The sequence below is a fragment of the Lycium ferocissimum genome, unplaced genomic scaffold (genome assembly GCF_029784015.1).
Source record: "Lycium ferocissimum isolate CSIRO_LF1 unplaced genomic scaffold, AGI_CSIRO_Lferr_CH_V1 ctg8685, whole genome shotgun sequence".
NCBI lineage: Eukaryota > Viridiplantae > Streptophyta > Magnoliopsida > Solanales > Solanaceae > Lycium > Lycium ferocissimum.
Window position 1 is genome coordinate 39004 of NW_026727381.1, and position 7936 is coordinate 46939.

At 36.8% G+C, this 7936-nt stretch overlaps 1 long non-coding RNA gene across 1 annotated transcript; it reads left to right on the forward strand.

The window, feature by feature from the left end:
• Nucleotides 1–410: 410 nt before the first annotated feature.
• On the forward strand, nt 411–2359 carry LOC132045944 (uncharacterized). The gene is made up of 2 exons (XR_009412568.1): nt 411–1389; nt 1991–2359. It is a non-coding gene; the product is annotated as an uncharacterized LOC132045944 (long non-coding RNA).
• The last annotated feature ends 5577 nt before the right edge of the window (nt 2360–7936 follow it).

Consider the following 7936-nt stretch of genomic DNA (forward strand, 5'->3'; position numbering starts at 1 on the left):
AAACTATGCTAATCATTCATTTACCATATTGTTATATCTTCTAAGTTAGATTTTTCGACGTGGATGTTTTAAGTCAATAAAATTGGAACTCATTAGCTCACATAGTCTTACTTGCGTGTGGTAGCTTTGTCTCTTTTCATGTTTGCTCTATCCATTTTGTCGATTCGAAGTAGCTTGAGATTTCGTTCTTTTGCTATTTTCCCCTCTGTTTGATATCCATTTCTTTCCCTTTTTTTTCTTAGCCTCTCCTTCCTTCATCGTTGAATCTGTCGATTCCTTTGATTTTTTTAACCTTCTTATTTGTCAGAGAAACCTAGAAATTGATATATATGTTAGGTTTCTCCAAAAGTCAGAATTATCAAGTTAGATTTCTAGAACTCAGAAATCTGAAACAAGAAATTGGGTTTTTGCTCTATTCAAGGTAATCACTCACTTCAAAATAGTTCGTTTTAGATTGAACCTGTGATTTAAAAATGAAAAATGAGTATTTCATGCTCCGATTTGGTAATCTGCTACATTAACAGCAGATTTTTATTTTTTGATAATATTAACTGTAGATTTTAAATGTGCAAATCTTGCTGTCCAGGAAAGCTATATGTTGCATATAAGAGTTCCTGAAAGCATTAATTATTTATCTAGAAGGGACGGAGTGAGAAATTGGTTGGTTTTGTTCACTTATGCGAAGTATTCATGGGTTAGTTTTGTTTGGTATGATTCAAAGAGCAGTAAAGGTGATATAGTTTTCTCCTCTGCTTTTACCTCCATTCCTACCACCCTCTCCTTTTCACGCCAAGTCGATATAGTGAGTAATTTGACTTGAACCGTTTCACAGCAAAATTCATATACATATACATTCATATTATATATGTGCGTCTATGTAGCTTCATTCTCTATTATCTTTGAGTTTTCTTAGTTCTATTTCCTTATATGTCCTTCACTAGGGTGGAAACCTCAAATTTATCCACGGAGCCCTCTGGAGGTAGAGTTGAGGCTGCTTGACGCTCTTCTCCTTTCGAGTGAATTGCTTCAATTCGGATGCCTTTGTTCAATTCTAGTGATTGTTTCATTAGAAATCTTACAACTAAAACCTCTCTATCTGAGTAGTGAAAAATTCTCCACTAATTATCTGCTTAGCACTAAGAAACCCCTCTAACTAACTAACCACCGCTAATTTAAATTAGTTAAGTACAGGATGTAACTATATACAAGAACTACTAACTGCCTAATCAGTTGATCCACTAGCTTCAAGCCTTCAACAGGACTGTAGGTTTGTGACATTGGTGGCAAGGAGTCAATGGTTGAAGCCATTACCAACTTGAAGTTAGCTTCGGAGAATAGGGACTGCTTAATCATCAGTGGAAAAATTTCGCTCTATCTCTATTTTTGAAAGTATATACTCCGATTTAGCACATACTTTGTGTGTAAACACCCGATTTAGCCCATATTTGTGTATAAACACTTTTATACATTATTATACGCTTTATACAAGATTGATACATTAAAGTGCCCCGAGATACTTCTTCAAATCCAATTCGTTTTTAAGTTGTCTTAGTTCTATTTCCTTTCTTTAAGCAGATTGTAGATTAGTATTTTGCAAGCATCAAATTTCAAAGTTGCTAAACGTCCCTTCCAGCATGTGATGCTTTAGTTTTCAACTCTGATACCTACAACTTATGGCAGGGCTACCTTGTTATCTAGAATCACTGCCTTTTGAGCAAACCATATTCATAGTAGCTCTTTTATGATATTTAGTTTGTTTAATCTTAATGTCGTTATGTTTGTTAGACACTTGCGTAGCTTGGTGAAAATTTTGACTGTTACTGTAGATAGAGCAACGCTGCACAACCGCATTCGTGTTGATAAAATAAAATAGTTGGCTTCCAATCGTGGCATAATATTATATATGTGATCATTCACTCATCACGACTATTAGGGCAGTGGCTATATCTTTATTATTATTATTACTTATTTTTTTGTAATGTGTCTCAAGGTACCCATTAGAGTTATTAGAGGATCGTTTGCCACTCTTGCCATGAGGACGAACATCAATCACACGTGCAAAGGCGCCATGAGAATGGAGACATTTTAAACACCATATATGTTTCACAATGATGCAGTATTATAGCTGGATTTGCACTATATCCTCTGTATGTTACAACTTGCGATGATTTCATACTTGTGCTGTTGAGAGGTTGTATCTAAATTGTCAAAAAGTTCACAAGGGTGCAGTAGAACAGGGATACAGTTTGTAATAAGAGTCCGCCCTTTTGTAACATTTGAATAGGCGCAAGTATTTACCACTATAGAAAACTAAACATGCCATGTAATATTTATGTCTAATGTTGAAGTTGTGTTCTTAGCTGAGGTCCTGGATAGCTTAATGATTCCTTCGGACAGTTGTCTGTAACAATGATATTGTGTTGGGCTCGTGCTGGCACGGGCCATACCCACTAGTTTTTATTAGAATGCTCGACGTCTGTGCTTCCCGGCGAAGGAAGTAAGAAACAAAAATTGGCACCACCCACTCCGATGAAAAACCAGTAAATGTTAGAAACACGAAATAAGCATTCCAATTATTTGAATAACATATTCTATAATCTGCTTATTCTCTTGCAATACATTTTTTATTTGCATGGGTAGCAGAAAACAACGCTTGAGCGCAGTGAAGCTCAATCATATGGCGCATGGGTAGAGCCACCTTAGGCAAAGGGTGGACAGGTGCACACCTTTTCCCGGAAAATTATGTGGTTTAGATAGGTTAAATGTTAATTATTATGAGTATATCTCTAATTTTCCACACCTTTAACACAAGTGAGAAGAAAATTTACCTTTGACTTTTCTTCGCTTAAATTTACTCTCCGCCATGAGACTGACCTGTCACGTATAGTTGGATTTTAATAGCCATACCAATCTCATATAATTGACCGCCTCAACAAAGTATCTCTTTTTGTGTAAATGAGTCTGCATAGTGTGTCTCTACGCCTACGGTGTGGCATATACAACTGGACCTCCACAGCCCGCAGCAATCGTAGATATCGGCCGCCTCAACAAACCATTTAAATTTTTGGTGTAAACACATGTGAATAGTGTGCCTTTATTTATATAAAAAGTCAATGTGGTCACTACTTTGCATGTTGAACATATTTGTTTCAGTGAAGAATGATCTCCAGAATATTTTACCTTCAGCTTCCACTGTCTAAATATTTCTATCGTGATACAAACTAAATATCATATACATATGTGTTATTTAAAAGGCTTAATATTAAATATATTTTACCATCTTTACTTTGGATCAAATGTGTTCATATTTCAAAATTCACATTATTCTCAATGACTCTACTGGAAACATCCAAATTTCTCAACAATAACATAAATACAGACTAAATCATGCACGGACAGCTGCCCATTATATATGTGTGTGTATATGTATGTATGTTTACGGAAATCCTTTAATATACTTATGTTTGGTATTTTTCCTATCAGGATCCTAGTTTTTTTATTTTTATTTTTATAAAGGACCTCGTCGTCTTCCTTATTTTTTGTTGGTCTTTAATTTTTGTCCCTCAAGACAAATAACTTTTTTGCTGGACATAAATATAGATTTTCACATTATAATAAGCCACAAGTTATGCTCGCGCTCTTAAAGAACTTATGACACGCTAGGCATAAGTTCGATTGCTAGAGACAAAAATTAAAGACCAACTCATTTGAAGGACAAAAATTGAAGACCAACCAATTTGAAGGTTAAACCGCGCAATTTCTTCTGGAAGAGGAGAGAGATAGTTGGGCTAAATGTTTTGGGGTCTGTTGGGCTCAATTTTTTTCATCTATTTTATTTGTTGGGTAACTTACATAATAGCTGCTCTTTATAGGGGTCTAACATGATACAACTATAGTTTCGGTTATTACATTTCGTAGCTAGTATTCACTGTCACGACCCAACTAGGGGCCGCGACGGGTACCCGATACTCGTACCGAGCACCCCTTGTTTTACGTCTTATTCTTTTTACTAAGTGGGCCGTATGAACACCAACATTTTTTTTCTTAACAATATCGATAATCGCATGCTTATAAACGAGTAGTAGTAATCAATCTTTGACGATGTTGCCCACGGCGACAAGGACAACTAGGCTATGAAACATCCGATCGTACATATCCGTCTACGAGCCTCTAAACAAAATACATGTAATTACAAGTAGCTGACTTTCGTGTCCAAATATATATACACAAAAGTAGTACCCAAAACGAAGCTCGAACAACCGGAGCGCCTTTCGATATCGCCGAAAGAGCTCCTAGGAGTCGAACCCCGTCAACTTTGTCTACACCGCGTGGTACGAGACGCAGCCCCTAAAGAAAAGTGGGTCGACGAGTAGTGTAGAGTATGTAAGCCATGAAAAATAATACAATGAAGCATGTAACATATGAACAACAACATGTGAGACCATAGATCATACAACGAGACAAAAGGATAACCGTACTGTAAGTGCCTCGGGCGGATGTCATGCTTTGCTTATTATATAATTTTTCAAAACATTTCTTGTCATATACATATGAAAATAGAACATGTCATAGAGCCGAAATACGTCGGCTCGCCCACATATGTCCGCGTCGCCCGGCATCCCGCGTCCGGATGGAATTATGCCACCCGACCGAGTGGCAAATGCGTCTATAGCGCAACATGTGTCCCTTTCCCACATTTCCCCATTTTCATATACATATCATATACATGTCATATACATATCATATAGCGAAGTATTTACGAGAACCCAAAGAAAGTCATGTGTCCATCGGAGTGACGTAAGGTCGGTAGCCCCCGATTACCTTATGGAATAACCACGGTCGCTTCGTCCACTGAAGGAACAATCATTATGAGGCGAGACCATCAATGAATAGCAACACCACGAGAAAACATAAAATAAGATTATAAAGTTTCTATGAAAGAAGTAATGGAAACCAATGCGCACATACATCGAGACTCGGGTAACGACATAAAAAAAACATGGTCATCATGTCCCATTGGGTCACCCACGCCGATTTCAAGGCATTCCGATTTCATTTTCAAAGGTTACGGACGTTTGAACTTTACTTTACCTTAAAGCGTAAATTATGGATTCAATTCTACTGAATGAAAAAGGAATAAATTCAAGTGTCGTTTCCGAGGAGTAGGACTTTTCCGAGGTTCGATTTCGACCTATAATAACAGGACATGCCAAGAGGAGAGGTGGCCTTTACATACCTTTTCCGCTTTGCACACGTCTCCAAATTCAAGCTTCAAATTCGCCAAAATCTACAATTTGGTCACAATTACCAAATGTTAATTTGTAAGGCTTTTTAAGAATCCAAATCTTGAATCAACATTTGTCTACGAAATTTCGGCGCAAAGATTTCGTAATGCGCCCCATCCCGAGAATCTAACTCGCAAATTTTTAATCAACAACAATCCGGGGGAATTCAACCCGGCCAAACCAACAACAACACTAACGATTATTCTAGCAACACTATTCAATTCAATTCAATTCAATATAATTCAATACAATTGAATTCACATGATATTCCAACAACTCCATCAACATGATATTCCAACAACTCCATCAACATACTACTTACTCATAACCTTCTAATTTTTATGAAACAACAACAACATATTTCCTTCTTTCAAATTCAATCACAACAACCCAATTTTCACTCCTCCAAACCATTAAATCCTTATTCTTACTTCATAGAACCTACCATAACAACAATTGCCATTCTAATTAAAATCAATTCACCACACCCTACCACTACCTACCATTCGGCCAACACCCCATATGCATGTTTTTCATGGATTTCCATATTTTCCATACATTACAACAACCAACACACAACACAACACAACATAACACACACAACACACACACACACGATTGCCCTTATAGGTACGCCACACACACACACACACACTTCCATCACATGAATTTCATCCATTTTCATGCACACAACATACTCAAACATCCATAACACACAAGAAAAGAATTAAACCTTACCTTTTTCCTCACTTCTTCACTTGACTCAAGTTGGCAACTTGTATGAATATGAGTTCTTCTTGTTCCACAAATCACTTCACCTTACTAAGAACCCTTCAAGGGATTGTTTGGCTAAAAGAAACAAGTTGAAACTCTCTCTCTTCTCTTTCTTTTTTTTTCTCCTCGGTTTTTTTTTTTCTTCAAGGCCGAACGGCCATGTTTTTTTTCTCTTCTTTCTTGCTTTCAAAGCTCTTGAAAACTCTAGAGAAATAAGATGAATAAATCATCTTTCCCCATATATATATACTTAGTCCCTTCCAATAATAATTAAACATATGCTTTTTACTTTGGCTTGATTTCATTTGGCCAAGTTTTGGGAGTGGGGTCCACGGCCAAGTGGCCCCTTTTCTTGAAATTTCTAGCAAATTTCCTTTAATTCATGAAAATCATTTCCCTTAGTTCCAAATTTGCCCCTAGCCTTTCTCCATAATTCCATGAGCCATTATACGACATTCCCTTTTTACCCCTGGCCTTTCGTAATATTCCCACTTTAAGATTTTCCATAAGCAACTTGTGTCTTAAACTAGGCCAAAGTGTGGCTTGCCATCGACTTGTGTCACTTGCCTTGACTTACCCGAGGGCACAAAATACGGAATGTAGCATTCACCAGCTATGTTGTTAATTTTGTTGTATTTAAATACATGAGTATATTATGTATCCTTCTGTTTTGATTGTATTTGCCTATTTTCGAGCTCCGATCCATAGAAGGTCACCGCCGTTGCGGACGTTCGACAACGATCGATTCAAATCGGTTGAATGTATTCGATCAGTATTTGAATGTATTCGAGTTCGAAATAAAACGACCATCGGCGACCATAATGAAAGATCTCAGATCCGAAATACAGCCACCAACAACGTATTCAACTATCTTTTGACTGTATTTGAATGTGTTCGAGCTCAGATTTGAAAAATGCACTCAGATCCAAAATAGAGGTGATGAAGGCCGGTGATACACTAAATTGATCCAAAACTGAGAAATACAAGATGCACTAAATTTAAAATACAAGATATTAAATTTGAAATACACTATATTTGTTGTTTGGCTATCAAGATACACTAAATTTATCCGAAATCGAGAAATACACTCGGAAAACACAAGATACACTAAATTTCATAATAAAGCCGGAGAGAAACAAAATACAGATCCAAAACCAAAAATCGCTAGAGGTGATGACGACAACAACCATATCCAAAATGGAGGTGATGATGGCCAGATCTGAAATCGCAGGAGGTGATAACGATGACGATGGAGAATTCCAGGGGGAAGACTTCTTCTCGCCGGAGAAGAAGGAGTGAGAGAGGGGCGAGGGAGAAGAGAGAGAGGGAGAAGAGACAAAGGTAACGGAGAAGAGAGAGGGAGAGATGGGGAATTGAAATACACAACATAGCTACAAGCGATGTGTGTGTTTTAGCAATAGTATGGTAATATATTTAAAGTTTGATTGTTATACTTAAATACCTCTTATATGTTAGCTATAGCACGTAAAAATTCCCTCTTTGTTTTCCAAAATGAGTCATTTAAAATGAAAGAACATGGAATTGTACTGGATTGTTTCATTTGATTTGACCACCCTCAACCGCTAGCCATCGTTGTTACTTGTATCAAGCATGTTCAAGCTTAGGTAAATATAAATATATTGTGTTATTCGACTTATATATACTGTATAGTCTTTGAATTTCATGTATATATATGTGTGTGTGTTGGGGGGGGGGGGGGACCCTTTTAATACATTATGTTTGGTATATATCTCTACCCGGGATCTAGTTTTTTCTAATAAAGTAATTTGTCAAATTTCCTTAATAATTACTATATGAATCTTCGGACATTAATTTCTAAAGTGGAAGAAAATAACCATATTTTTTTTCTCTCTCTT